This window comes from Sorex fumeus, unplaced genomic scaffold (assembly GCF_029834395.1).
Source record: "Sorex fumeus unplaced genomic scaffold, SorFum_2.1 ptg000032l, whole genome shotgun sequence".
NCBI lineage: Eukaryota > Metazoa > Chordata > Mammalia > Eulipotyphla > Soricidae > Sorex > Sorex fumeus.
The window spans coordinates 5,117,994-5,133,563 of NW_026606089.1; the positions used below are offsets into that span (position 1 = coordinate 5,117,994).

General features: G+C 37.5%; 1 pseudogene; it reads right to left on the reverse strand.

Moving 5' to 3' along the window:
* Window positions 1–5,972: 5,972 nt before the first annotated feature.
* Window positions 5,973–6,071, reverse strand: LOC130025872 (uncharacterized; annotated as a pseudogene).
* Window positions 6,072–15,570: the final 9,499 nt, after the last annotated feature.

Below are 15,570 nucleotides of genomic sequence, written 5' to 3' on the forward strand. Positions count from 1 at the left end.
TTGATTATTTAAAATTACATTATAGAATTACTAGAATTTCATAAATTTTAGGATTATGCAGAATCAACGTTCATGTATTATATTACACTCACTACTGAAAGGCCTACTCTGTCATTCACCATTGTTCAGTTTTTCCAATTTGATTACACCTTTCCATCTGGTAATTAAATAGTCTCATGGTTCTAAAGTTTGTTTTTATTGCTTTGAAAAGATCAAAACTATGCAATTTTCAACATTGGATGAAACTAGAGGATATCATGCATGTAAAAGTAGCCTTAAGGAAAGTAACAGATACAGAGAGATTTTTATCATATGTGGGATGTAAAGACACACAGCAAGGTAGCAACAAAGGTTCAAGGCCAATGTAAGGGGAAAACTGATCCACACAATTGAGTCAGGGGATTGGGAAGGAGGGATTCTGGGGGTTTGGGGGAGAGGGAGGGGTTATTTTTTGAGAGAATGAGGAGTGTCATGTTGGAATTATGTGTATGAGAAACCATTATTAATTGAATTATAAATTATAGAATATAAATATTGTTATAGACGTTTGTCTGTCTCATTTTATCCTTTTAATTTGTTTTCTCCATATACCACATATGCATGAACTTGTATGATGCCTATCTTTCTCTGCCTGGTTTATGTCACTAAATATAATATCCTCATGTGATCCAATTTTATACAGATAGTAAGATTTCACTTCATACAACTGAGTAGTATTCCATTGATTTACCCCCTTTCATTTTCAAAATTTGTGGTTTAAAAGATACAAATATTGGTTTAAACAATGCTCTGGTGGTTTAAAATTTTTAGTTTAGTGAAGCAAAATAGATTTTACTGAAAAACACTTAGAAACTTGTTAAACCGGTGTAGGGTGGAATGGAATATATGTTCAAGAGAGAACACTCGTTTAACAAAGCAAGCAAAGAGAGACATAGAGAAAGGAAGCACGGTATTTCTTCAAGGGAGAACACAAGCTTGAGGACCAAGCCGACTCTGGTAGTTTAGGAATAAAAACTTTGAGTGGTATGAAATTAACTTGTGCACTTTAGGGGATAACCTGAGTGAAACTATTAGAAGTATGTTCAGGAGCATGATAAACTGGAGTCTGCACTTGGAGTGAGGAGGGTAGAGAGATCTTTGGGGAGATCCGGACTATTGAGAACAGTAATATTATAACATTAATGATAGTATCTTACGGTGGGATTCCAAAAAAATCTTTCACAGTGGCGTCAGAAATGATAACATTCTTAGGTATTTGGATTTCCTGTGGAAACAACGGGAAAGCTGAGTTTATGCTCTGGATGCCTCCAACTGAAACAAGGTCAACAAGTCATGAATGAAAAATTACAAGTTAGATGGATCATGGATTCTGATCCCAGTGGAAGGCTAGCTTTCGGGTGAACAATTTCTACTGATGGCCTGATGTAGATTCTGATCCTGGGATACGTAACAGAAAGGAGGTAGTGACAGGTATTCTCAGAAGTGAAGCCTCTGAGACAGAATTCGTTCATGCCAACTTATAGGTTATCAATGTTTGCTCATGGCTTCTACCATTATAACATGCCACTCAAAGGTTTTATGGTTTCAATTTACTGTGTCAATGTAAAGATGAAGTTTCTAAATGGAAAGTAAAAATCTGAGGCCCTCAAGATGATGAATTATGGGGATGCGGGGGGGGGGAGCTTGATCTATAGTACAGTAGGTAGAGCATTTGCCTTGCACACGGCCTACCCAGGTTAGATTGCCAGCATCCTGTATGGTCCCCCCAAGCACCGTGAGGAGTAATTCCTGAGTGCAGAGCCAGGAATAACCCCTTTGCATCAGCAGGTGTGACCCAAAAACGCAAAAAAAAAAAAAAAAAAAAAAAAAGATGATGACTTACCTTTAGATATTTTGAAGTCAAGTAGAAACAGCCAGAAAGTTCCCCAGAAAAGAGTTCACCTGGGTCGAAAACATCATCTCCTCTAGCATGAGAGCATACAGAAAATAAGGTTTCCATTTTATGCCAAGTTAAAGCAAGCCAGACATGATCTTGGAAACTTTTTCCAAGGAAAACATGGCTATAGGAAGGATAAGGTGACAACTGAGTCTTAGAGGTCAAATATAGAAGAGAAACGAGGGTCAAAATGTAGGAGGTACATTGGCGACCAGGAATATTTAGAAAAGCATTTTTTAAAAAAGAAAATGCAATGAGACATCAATTAAGAACTTTTTAAATGTTTAAGAACAGGGATATAACTCAGTGAAAGAGCATTTGCCTTCCATTGTATGATGATCTGGGATTGATCCTTAGCATTGCAAACTGCATTATTTTTTAATTTTTAATTTCTTTCTTTCTTGCTTGCTTACTTGCTTGCTTTTTTGTTTTTTGGGTCGCACCTGGCTATGTATAGGGGTATTTTTAATTTGTAGAAAAACTCATAAATTTACCTTTTTACCTGTAGTTTAAAAGGAAATCTAAAATATTTTAGAGTAAATATATGTGAAGAAGAATAAAATTCACAGGAACTATTTAGCGTTCTTAATGATACAGCAGTCAGAATTTTGAGGTTAATTGTATGGGTATTGCATAAATAATTTTTCCCCATTATTTGGGCTCTCTTTTTATCATGGTCACCATTTTTTCTGAGTTGCAGAAACTTCTTAGTTTAATGTAGTCTCATTTGTTTATCTTCGCTTCCTCTTCCTTGGTCAGTGGTGTTTCATTCTAGAAGTTTCCCTTAGCTTTAATGTCATGCAGGAATCTTCCCACATTTTTCTCCATATATCTTAAGAATTCAGGTATGATATTGAGGTCTTTAATACATTTGATCTGACTTTGTGCCTGGCACTATAAAGAGGTCTGAGTTCATATTTTTTTTGCATGTTGCTGTCCAGTTTTCCCAGCACCAGTTGCTGAAGAGACTTCCTAGCTCAATTTCATATTTCTTGAGCCTTTATGAAGGTAAGGTAAAGGTAAAGGCCCTCCCATTGTTCGTCGATTTGCTCGAGCGGGCCCAGGAACGTCTCCATTGGAGACTTTGTTGTTACTGTATTTGGCATATGGAATACATCATGGGAGCTTGCCAGACTGTGCCATGCGGGTGAGATACTCTCGGTAGCTAGCCAGGCTCTCCGAGAGGGGCAGAGGAATCGAACTCGGGTCGGCCATGTTGGCTGCAATTTGCTTGAGCGGGCCCAGTAAAGTCTCTATCATGAGACTTGTTGTTACTGTGTTTGGTATATCGAATACATCTAATGGGCTGGAGCTATAGCATAGCGAGTAGGTTGTTTGCCTTGCACGCAGCCAACATGTCCGATGCGAGTTCGATTTCTCTGCCCCTCTTGGAGAGCCCGGCAAGCTTAGAGAGTATCTAGCCCTCACGGCAGAGCCTGGCAAGCTACATGTGATGTATTTGAGCTCTTTATGAAAGATTAGGTAATAATAATCTGAGGGCCAGCGTCAGGATATTTGACTATATTCCATTGATCTGAGGCCTGTCTTTATCTGAATATCATGGTATTTTGATTACTACAACTTTGTAGTTGGGTTTGAAGTTGGGGAAGGTGTTCCCTTCTTTTTACCAAAGATTGCTTTAGCTCTTCATGGGAGTTTATTGTTGTGTATGACTTTCAAGAGTGTTTAATCTATTTATTTGAAAAATGTTATGGGTATCCTTATAGAAAGTGCATTAAATCTTTATAGAGCTTTGGGGTGTATTGCCATTTTGACAGTGTTAAACCTCTCAATCCATGAGCATGGGATGTGATTGCATTTCCTCATATACTCTCTTATTTCGTAAAGTAGAGCTTTGTAAGTTTTTTTTTTTTTGGTATACATCCTTAACATTTTTAGGTGATTCTAATATACTCGATTTTCTGAGGTATTATTGTGAATGGGATTGTTTTTTCTCTATCTCTTTTTTCTCTTTCATTATTAATATATGGGAAAGCCATGGAGTACCAGATATTGATTTTGTAATATGCTACTTTACTAAACAAATCTATTGTTCCCAGGAGCTTTTTTTTTAGATTCTTTGGGATTTTCTAAGTATAGTATCATGTCATCTCCAAATAGTAAAAGCTTGAGTTCTTCCTTTTTTTATCTGTATGCCTTTGATATCTTTTTTTTTTACCGAAATCATATGGCAAATACTTCAAGTACTATGTTGAATAGGAGTGGTGAGAGTGGGTAACTTGTTTTGTGCCTGATTGTATTTTGGAATTCTAGTTCATTGATTTCTGCTCCAAGCCTTCAGTTTTTCCCCATTGAGAATACTGCTTGCTTTAGGTTTGTGGTAATTTGCTTTGACTATATTGAGGAAAGTACTTTCAACTCCCATTTTGTTGAGAGTTTTTCATCATGAATGGGTTCTGGATCTCATCAAATGCTTTATCTACATCAATTGATATGATTATATGACTTTTATCTTTATTTTATTGAGATGTTGTATTCTGTTGATTAACTAGAGAATGTTAAGCCATCCTTGCATCCCCAAGATAAACCTACTTGGTCATAGTGTGTGATCTTTTGTTGAGTTTCTGGATTCTCTTTGCTGGTATTTTCTTGAGAATCTGTGTATCTGTATTCATCAAGGAAATAAGTCTGTAATTTTCTTTTTTTGTGGTGTCTCTGTCTGATTTGAGTATTAGGGTGATCTTTGCTTCATAGAAACTATTTGGGAGTATTTATGATTCTTCAATTTCCTGGAAAATCTTGATAAATGTTGGCAGCATTTCCTCTTTAAAGGTTTGAAATATTTCACTATTGAATCCATCTGGGCCAGGGATTCTGTTTGGGGGGATACTTTTGACCATCCTTTCAATTTCCTTGGTAGTGATAGGTTCAAGTATTCCAAATCTTCTTGGTTCAGCCTTGGGAGGTAATTGGAATCCAAAAATTTATCAATTTATTCAAGATTCTCTCATTTCCTGCTGTAAAGATTCTCAATATAATCTCTGATGATCCTATGGATTTCTGTATTTTCTATTAGGATATGCCCCTTTGCATTTCTGATTCCATTTGTTAGAATTCTTTCTCTTTGTTTCTTTGAGAGGCTTCTTGTGGTTTATTGATCTTATTTATTTTCTCAAAGAACCAGCTTTTGCTCTTATTGGTCTTTTGGATTGTATTTTGGGATTCTAGCTCATTGATATCTGGTAAAAGTTTTATTATTTCCTTCCTCCAGCCTAGTTTGGACTACTTTTGTTGGTCATTTTCCAAAATCTTGAGCTCTAATTTATTCATGTAGGCCCTTTCTTTCTTCCTGATGAATTCTGGCAGAGCTATACTCTTTCCTCTTAACACTGCTTTTGCTGTGTCCAACAAGTTCTGGTAGCTCGTGTCCTCGTTCTCATTTGTTTCCTGAAACATTTTATTTCCCATTTGATGTCTTCTCTAAGCCAAAGGTTGTTCATTACTTCCCTTAAAAAATATTTCCTTGCTGAGCTTTAGTCTGTTTGATCTATTGAGAAGTGACAAAGTAGTGTTGAAATCTCCAACTAGTATTGTGTTGCTCTCAATGTTTTTCTTTAAGTCTTTTAGAAGTTATTTTTAAGAATTTTGCTGGTCTGTCATTAGGAGCACCTACAGTGAGGAGGGGGAGTTCTTTCTGATGTACAGATCCCATGATCATGAAGAAATGACCTTCACTCTCTCTTATAACCTATAGCCTGAAGTCCATATGGTCTGATACTAGTATGTCCACTCCAGCTTTGTGGAGGTGTTCTTTTCTTTCTTGAAGAATTGTTTTCCAGCCTTTGACTTTGAGCCCATGGTTGCTTTGATTGTTCAGAAGTGTTTCTTCAGGCAATTGAATGTTGGGTTCAGTTTTCTAATTCATCTTCCCATTCTGTGCCTCTGAATTGGCACATTTAGTCCAGTGACATTGAGGAGATTGTTGTGATGGGGATTTGTGCTATCTTTATGTAGAATTTTTGTACTTGTGTGGATTGTCTTAGCTTAAAGTCGCCCTTTTAATTCTTCTTGCAACAAAAATATGGATCACTTTACAAGTTTGCATGTCATCTCTGTGCAAGGACCATGCTAATCTCTGTATCATTTCAATTTTAGTATATATGTTACCAAACATTTTATGAGTTAATTTTTCCATATTTTTCTCTTCTTATTACTTTGAGTGTTGTCCTTACTCACTCCTGTGGCAGACAGTGATTCCAAATCAAGGAATGTGTCTCAAAGCAGCTTCAATAGATAGATTTAGAACTTTAATGTCCTAGAAAGAAAAATATGGTTTTTACCATATTATCTTTTACCATACCCAAGGCATCAGTTTTACAAAATAATTCTTTTGGAAGATGGTATATGAGTCTTCTTTAATGCCCTTCCCTGAAACCTTCATTAAGACCATTAAACTAGAGCCTTTTGCTGTTCTCACCTCAGTCCCGTGTACATCACCAGGAAAAGGTGGATGGTGTTCTCTGCAATTTGACCACCTTGAATGTAAGTAGGATTTTTCTCCTGAAGGAAGAGGTGAGGAGAATATTGATGATTTCATTCCACCTTATTACAAGTACAACTTGAATGGAAGGTGAGACTCATGAGGCTCCTGTAAAGGACAGAAAAAGGGGTCTCAGTGAAGTTTAATGGCTAACACACATTAACAACCCAGATGACTCCAAGTAGCCTGTGTGTATCTTTGTGTATAGTGAGTTTCATATCTACTGAGAGTGATTCTCAGTCATGACACACAGGCAAAACAGCCCTGTATTTAAAAATCTAGTTCTCTAAGCAGAGTGGGGTCTCTGAAGTGATTGAACAAGTGTATAGTAATTTATTACTAAGCACATAAGTACTTTTCGATCTAAAATTAATTCCAAATATGTCTAAAACGACAGTCCCCTGACCCCGCACCTGTCTTTCCTCACCAGGGCCCCTTGGACGGGGATGGGTGAATTTCCCTCACTGCCCTGAGTAGAGTCCCGGCAGCTGAGGACATCTGCAACCAGCCATAGGTACGCTTAAGACCACGCTGCCCAAGCTTGAAGGAGACTCATGCATGAAGGAAGTGGAAGCAGAACCTGTGTAAACACACAAAAAATAAAAGGCTGGCGGTCAGGCCATTTCACCACTCCACAGAGGTCGATGGCGATGGTCAGGAGATGGAAGGAAACGGGGGTCAGGCTGGTTGGTCGTGGAGCAGCAGGTTATTACATGGAAGAGATGTATGTCATAGAGGCCTCAGGAATTCTAAAGCAGGTGCGGGCACTGAGATCCAGGAAGATTCCCTTATATAGATCATAGAACCTCTAAGTAATAAGTAACCTTATTAATTTGAGTGTTGTCCTTACTCACTCCTATGGCAGACAGTGATTCCAAATCAAGGAATGTATTTCAAAGCAGCTTCAATAGATAGATTTAGAACTTTAATGTCCTAGAAAGAAAAATATGGTTTTTACCATATTATCTTTTACCATACCCAAGGCATCAGTTTGTCATTAAAAGGGGCATTAACAGTGATGTCATCAAAAGGAGTTACAGAAAGAACATTGAGGCAGCAAACCATATATTGATTCTTTACATCCACATTGTTTCCTTACATCAGCAGGCCAGTAGTAATACTGGCCTCAGGGAAGAAGATACAAAGCCAAACTGAAACCTTCCACAAGCACTTTCACAAGCTGCAACCACCTTGATTTGCATCCCAAAGATCAGCCTGGCTAGAGCTGGGAATCTACACCCCAATGATCAGTCCTGGCTAGCACCTGATATCTGCAGATCTAAGACCAGCTAGGTTTCTGAAAGAAAAGGAAAACTGTCTCAGTATACTGAAATCATTTACTGAAGGCAGTTTGAAGGGGAGAAAGCAGTTTCATCCAAGCTAGTCAGGACACACAGGAAAACAGCTTATAGGAGATCTTTCTCCTCTCCTTGTCCAACCAACATATTAGCATATATAATATTAATCATTTTGTATGGACACAGTAAGAAATACTTTGAGCTTGTAGAATTGCTCTCCTAGGGCCATCTCGATCTCAGACTGCAGTGCTCAGGCAAGATATCTTTCCTATTCCTAGCAGCAGGGCCCTAGTGTTGTCGTTACTTTTGGATCATGACATCATATGCCTATGATCAACCTCTTAACTTATAGTTAAGAATCGTGGCACCTTGGCCGGGCCCATCGTGATGCCAGGTTAGCACATAACTTACTGGCTTGTCCTGGTTCCATCCAGTCCCACGTTGGAACCCTGCCCTTGGGGTGCTAGGAAGTGAGGGCAACTGAGGCTTAAGTTGAGAAGGCAGAAGCCCAGGAGTGAATAATATTCAAAGCCAATCAATTCCTAAGTTACAAAGCATATTAATTAATTGTCTTCCTGTATCTATACAAAAGGACATTGCATTAAGGTAAACTGCTCAAAAGACATAAGAAGAGGAGGAAGGCAATAACTTACAGTATAGCTTCAGTGTCTAAGAAGGATGAGACCTTACAAATGGGTTGGGGCAGAGAGCATAGAAGTGGTTACAGACAGACAAAGTAATGGAAGTGACTCGGGAGCACTGTGATGGGTGCAATTGGATAAACCTAAGCCCCGTGTACTTCAACAGAACCCAGGTGTGTGGGACAGGGGGATGTGATCTCCAAGTCTGCTCAGATCAAGACTGGACCCCCGCCATCCAGATCCCCCATCTTCTAGTAGCTAAGTGTTACAACCACGAACAGCCCCTGGAGCCATGTAACGATGAACAGCCCCTGGAGCCAAGATCCAGAGACTGGATATTGTTGATAAGATAACAACTCTTATTGTCCAGCTCTCACTCTCAGAGAACCTGGTAGGCTTCTTCGAGTATCTTGCCCACATGGCAGAGTCTGTGCTTCTGGTCACTGTTTCTTTTGAAGTATAGAAGCTACTTAATTTAAGATAGTCCCCTTTGTTTATCTCTGTTTCCAGTTGCTTTGCAAGTGGAGTGTTATCTTTGAAGATACCTTTAACTTCAATGTCGTGGAGGGATTTGCCGACCTTGTCTTCAATGTACCTGATGGATTCTGGTCTGATTTTGAGGTCTTTGACCCATTTTTATCTGACTTTTGTGCATGGTGTTAGGTAAAGGTCTGAGCCATTTTTTTTTTACATGTAGCTGTCCAGTTTTTTTTGCACCGTTTGTTAAAGAGGACTTTCTTGCTCCACTTCACATTTCTTGCTACCTTATCAAAGATTAGATGATTATATATTTGTGGTTGTGTGTCAGTATATTCAATCCATTTCCAATGGTTTGCGGCTCTACCTTTGTTCCAGTACCATGCTGTTCTCATTATTATCACTTCATAGTAGAGTTTGAGGTTGGGGAAGGTGATGCATCCATCGTTTTTTCCCCAAGAATTGCTTTAGCTCTTAGTGGCTGTTTGTTGTTCCATTCGAATTTCAGGAGTGTTTGATCAAGTTCTTTGAAGAATGTCATGGGTATCTTTATAGGGATCACATTGAATTTGTACAATGCTTTGGGGAGCATTGCCATTTTGACAATGTTAATTCTCCCATTCCATAAGCAGGAGATATGTTTCCATTTCCTCGTGTCCTTTGTTATTTCCTGTTGTGTAGGTCCTTTACCTCCTTAGTTAAGCAGATTCCAAGGTTCTTGATTTTTCTGAGGCACGATTGTGAATAGAATTGCTTTTTCATTTCACTTTCTTCTCTCTCATAAGTTGCATATAAAAAAGCCATACACTTTTGGGTATTGGTTTTATAACCTCAATTTTACTATGAAAGTCTGTTGTATCTAGAAGCTTTTTTGGTAGAGGTTCTAGTATTCTTTAAATAGAGTATGATATCTGCTGTGAATAGTGAGAGCTTATTGCTACCTTTTATACATAAAAACCCTTAATATCTTTTTCTTACCTTATTTCTATTGCAAGTACTTCCAGTACCACCTTGAACAGAAGTGCCAAAATGAACTTTTACGTAGCACTTTCTGCGTGTAAATTTCTATGCTAAGAACAGTGGAATATACAGTGATATCTTAGTAATTTACAAGTAAATTATGAAGACAGATACTATAAAAAATTTCTTTGTATAAATTTCCAAAATGTGTAGCTTTTATTAAATATATTAAGAATAAATCGTATATCTTGATTATACCCTGAAGATTATTTCCTTGTTAGGAGTTACCCTTCTAAAATGCAATAAAGAGACAGATTTTAAAAATATTGATTATTTGCTCATTAATTCAATGAATCTTTGTTAGTCTGGTGGTGCAATGCCTCCAGGAAGTCAACCTGTACCCTCAGGTGAGTGCATCAACACTGTGATGGTGTCTTCATGCTTCCTGATAACCTCAAATTGCCACTGTGCCTCTGGCTGGATCCCAACACCTCAGGACTAAGTTTCCCGAGAAATTAAACTCCCTAAAGATATGTGGGAGCCATGTTCACAAACCACCCCTGGCTCAGCTATACAAGCTAATGGATTGGTCTTGTTTCAGAGACCCATAAACAAGTCTTGAAAGAGATCAAAAGCCACAGTTAACCTTGGACCTGCAAAAGGATGAACACACTAGGGTAAATCGAGGGAGGCAGGTTAGTTGGGTGTCCACCCAACCAGAACCCAGTGCAGCCACTTGCTCCCACAATCGAAAATCGTCTGGTTTCCAACTTCTCAGGATGGTTCTCACTGAAATATAACAGCTGAAAATTCGGATATGCGGGTTTTGTGACTGAAATCTCCAGGCATTCTCTGGGTCACAATGGGCATCCCATCCCCACTGCCCTGTACTTATGGAAGCCTCAGCAGTCATTTCCATACCTTAAAGCTACTCCAGCCTTAGCTTCCTGTAAAAAATACTAAAATCCTTGAACAAACATGATGACCTCTTAGTACATGTACGAGACCCATGATGCACAAAATAAATAGGAGACAGAGAGAAAGAATCAAAGATCCTGCCATAGAGACAGGCTGGTGATGGGGGTAGGGTGTTGGGGGATGGCTTTAGGGAACCAGGAACATTGGTGGTGGGAAATGTACACTAGTGGAGGGATGGATGTTGGATCGTTGTATGACTGGAAGCAAATTATGAATAGATTTGCAATGGTCTATCTCACAAATATTGGATAAAACATTAAAAATATATATCCTAAAATATATATCCTTCATTTGTATCTCAGAATACTGATGGAACTTTAAAAACCAGCATATGTATTTTTGTGTTCTCTGTAGGAAAAAAAAATGTTTCTCACCTGTGTGCCAATAGCTTGTAGAAAGCTAAACCCAAAGATATATCAATGACTGTCTTTGGCATGAATACTGTAATTGCAGCTATGTTATGTTTTAGAATCAGTTCATGCACAAGACCTCAAGAGGAGCAGTGGTTACGTGCAACAATGTTGAATGGATAATGTTTCAGGAGCTTTCAAGGGAGATGGGAAGATTTGGCATGAGTAAAGGGAAGAAACAGAAGAGTGAAGTACTAATAAGTATCATGAGAAAAATGCAAGGGCGGACATTTCCTGGCAAGTGTCACACTCTGTTGAGCTTCTGGTGAGGATAAGTATTAGAAAGTATCTTTCACATTTAGTGGTAAAAAGGTAAATTTGATGGGTGTATTTAAAATTTACTTTAACGATTAGAATTACCAAGAGATACAAAGTTACAAAGTGGCTCATAATTGAGTTTCAGTCATCTAATGTTCTAGAACCTTTACAGTATATTGGGACATTTTTGAAGGAATATCCCTGGTGCGAAGACTAGGGCATCTGAATCTTAACACATTTCACCAAATATATAATCTGTACTCATATGATTTACACTGTTTCCCCTGCTCTTTGATTTATGTTTTCATGCAATATTTCCTTGTGAACCTCACCTCAAGTGAGGCTCCCTATTTAAGACAAGTACATGTTTCTGGGGCACTACATATTTTTTGGTTGCTGGGAGAGTCTGTAAAGCAATGCTCAGGAGGTGTGGGGGCCCCACAGACAATTTTCAGAAAACGTGGCCATGGTGCTTGGGGTCCTCCTATGTTATACAGCCTTTGATACTCTGGCAATCAGGTGGTGCTGGGAGTCAAATTGAGTGCCTGTGAGACAAGTTCCATAAGCACTACATTATCTCCTATGGCCCTGGGTATTAGATTGATGTCAGCATTCAAGGTCCTCCCTTTTGTCAGAAAGCAGAAACTTGTGCAGGAGAAAGTGGAAGAGACCTTAGGGTTTAGCTAGGTTGACTGAGTAGATGGTGGTAGCATTAAGATTAGAACATAAAGTAAAAATAAAACCAGAGAAAGATCTTACAATAGTAAAGAGGGCTTTAGACGTTACTGGGCCTGCTCGAGCAAATCGATGATCAACGGGAGGGCCTTTACCTTTACCAATCTCCAAAAAAGTTTCAAAATATAATTATTGACAAAAAATCATACAGGAGTCCAAATTTTTATTGTTCATGGGATAACTATATTAAAAAGAGAAAAGAACCACAATAAACATACAAGTAAAATGAAGGTACATTTCTTTGGAGTCTTTCAATTATGTATTTATATTAGTATATATACAAGCATAATCTTTAAAAAATAAATTTCAGTTACTATAACATTTTATTGAGTTTTTTATAATTGTAATGTTTTACTGCTAAGATGATATTGTTGTGAACATTTATATCTATTTGTCTACTTTTCTGATTGTTTACTTAAGATCTGATATAAAAAGCTACCTTACTAGGGCTGGAACGATAGCACAGCTGGTAGGATGTTTACCTTGCAATTGGCCGACCTGGGTTCAATTCCCAGCATCCCATATGTTCGCCTGAGCATTACAAGGGGTAATTCCTGAGTGCAGAGCCAGGAGTAACCCCTGTGCATCGCCAGATGTGAACCAAAAAGAAAGAAAAGAGCTTACTTACTTATGACTGGGTATGTAGCTCAGGGCTAAAGCACTTGGCTTGCAAGTATGAAATTTTGGGTTCTATTCCTCACACTATAGAAACAAAACCAAAATATCTCACTGTGGTTGAAAATATATCTCAGTGGTAAAATATTTGCCTCACATTTGTGAGGTTATGGGTTTGATCCCTGAATTTCCATATACGCACACAAAAGCTAATTTACTTAAAGAATATTAAACTGCTTAAAGCTAAGTATATATTGCCATACTATTATACAGATTTAATTCTCAATAAAATAACTTGAAAAGGTCTATTTTTATCATCTTTGCTAGGAAAAGATGTTACCTGATTTTTAAATGTTTGTAATTTGGGACACATTTTAATTTGTCATTTTAATTTGTGCTCTTTGTCTACTACTGAGCTTGAAAATTGCTCCTGTGTTTACAAGTTATTTACACTTCTTTGAATATAGATTATATGATCATAATTTATGCTTATTTTTATATACAAGTTTAATAGCTAAATACTGATTTATTTCACAGCACTAATTTATTAAAAACATTCATCTTTTGCCTATCATATTAATTGACATTAGTTGTATGTTTTTATTGTTTTTTGATCACTTAATTTACTTTTTATCTTTTCTTTCAGATTGTAAGATTTTCACAGAAATGAGCATATGTTTTTCTTTATCTTCTACAGTTTTAAACTGAGAACAACTGTTTGTTTTGTACAAATAAGATACCTGTGCCTTTACTATTTCTTCTCATTTTATTTACATTATAAGACATCTCGATTCATCTACAATTTGTCCTAGTAAGTGTGGTCATACTGAAAGAAACGACCAATTTTTTCAATCATAGCACTGTAGCACTGTCCTCCCACGGTTCATCCATTTGCTCGAGCGGGAACCAGTAACATCTTACAACAAATTGTGAGACTTGTTGTCACTGGCTTTGGCCTATCGAATACGTCATGGGTATCTTGCCAGGCTCTTGCTATGTGGACGAGATACTCTGGGTAGCTTGCCGGGCAGAGGAATTGGAATCAGGGTTGGCCTCCTGCAAGGCAAATGCCCTACCCGCTGTGCTGTAAACGTTATCTAAAATATACTAGTAATACCAAATGTTGTTTCTTTAACAGTGCAATATAAACGATTATTTCGTAATTTTCTTGATGTGTTAATGAAATAGCTAATCTCTTGAATATCATGGGAGTATTTTTCTAACACAAGAGTCTGACGAAGGTGAAACTGTTATAACCGTCTTGTAGGATTCCATCGCTCTAGCCTGATTCATTCTACTCTGCTCTCTATCCAATCCGGTCTTCTTCTTGGGATTCTGACCTCCTGATTGGCTAGCCTCTACCTTTCAACTGCCTACTTTATGACATCATTCTCCCACCAAACCAACCACCAACTGGTAGAATCTTGGGGGTCCCATGTAGTTGTTTGTAAACAAACGTGAATCATCATGGCAAGTGACGAGTGACCAATGACCAATCACCAGTGAGCAGTCGTCTGTACTGGACACTTGTGGTCTTTATCCGCTTCAGTATTCAGACGTACTCTCCTACCGTCTCCTTTTCTCGTCTACCTTTCATCGGTATTTCCTCTTCTCTGACCATGTCAGGTAAGGTATAATACTTTTCAAAGCTTTTCATTAGATTTATCATCACTAAACTTAAAAGAAGTCTAGTAAAACCAGCACGTAGTAATGAAAGAAAGTGTTCAAGTAGAATTTTATAAGTCTCATTTTAGCTTGACTTTGATATTTCCTGTGTGATTTTAGACATAGGCTTTCTTTGTCTCACATACAAACTGTTTTTCCTCATTGATTACTTTATATTTTAGACGTATTTACGAGCTCAAATACAAACATATATATATATATATGTTGATTCTCTGTGTTTCTTTTTCCTTTTAATCGTGTATTTTATAAAATATCCATTGACAAAAGTAAATCAGATACAGTATTTTTACAGAAACAAAAAATGTAGATGCTGTGGAAACCTGTTAATATATACCCGCATGGTTTCTCTCTAATGGTCTCTCCTCTTGTATTTATACTTCAGTATTTTAAATATAGTTGTATTACACAGTAATAATCATTGATCTTTGAGTTTTCTATTTAAACCAGGTAATAAGAAAATTTGGGGCATGGGGAAGGTGTGGAGTGCTGAGCGATAGGGAGGCAAGCCGTCTGAGGTAAGAAAGTTTGGGATCACTTTCATCAAACATTGAAAAATCGAAACCAAGACTATATGAGGGAGAATAAAATAGGTAAGAAAGAAAGAAAGAATATGAATGGCAATTATCAAGGAAGGGGAAACCATCTGGATTGAATGTTGAGAAAACCAAGGATTTAAAATCAAAAAAGAAAGAATATATGTTAAATATGCTGAGGTAAATACACTGAGAACAAGTCAAAGCAATTTACTACAATAAATGCCAGGACTAGAAAGTATACAATTCCTTGAGTAGGGTACCAGTAGGAAAACCAGTATATCAGAAAGCCATCCTTGGTGACATTTTTCCTTATTAACTTTTAGAACACAATACTTGGTACATGACAATTTGGAATATGAACATGCTTCAGAAATGATGCATCCCATTAATAGCTAATAGTGGCTATCTAGGTGGGTGGAAAAAATAGAATCTTCAATGTTTTTTATGACGTTCTATTTTTTAAGTACATGTACGCGTTGCCTGTTGAAATTTTAAAAAATGGTATCTTCTAACTTGATTCAGGAGATTTGATTCATTTG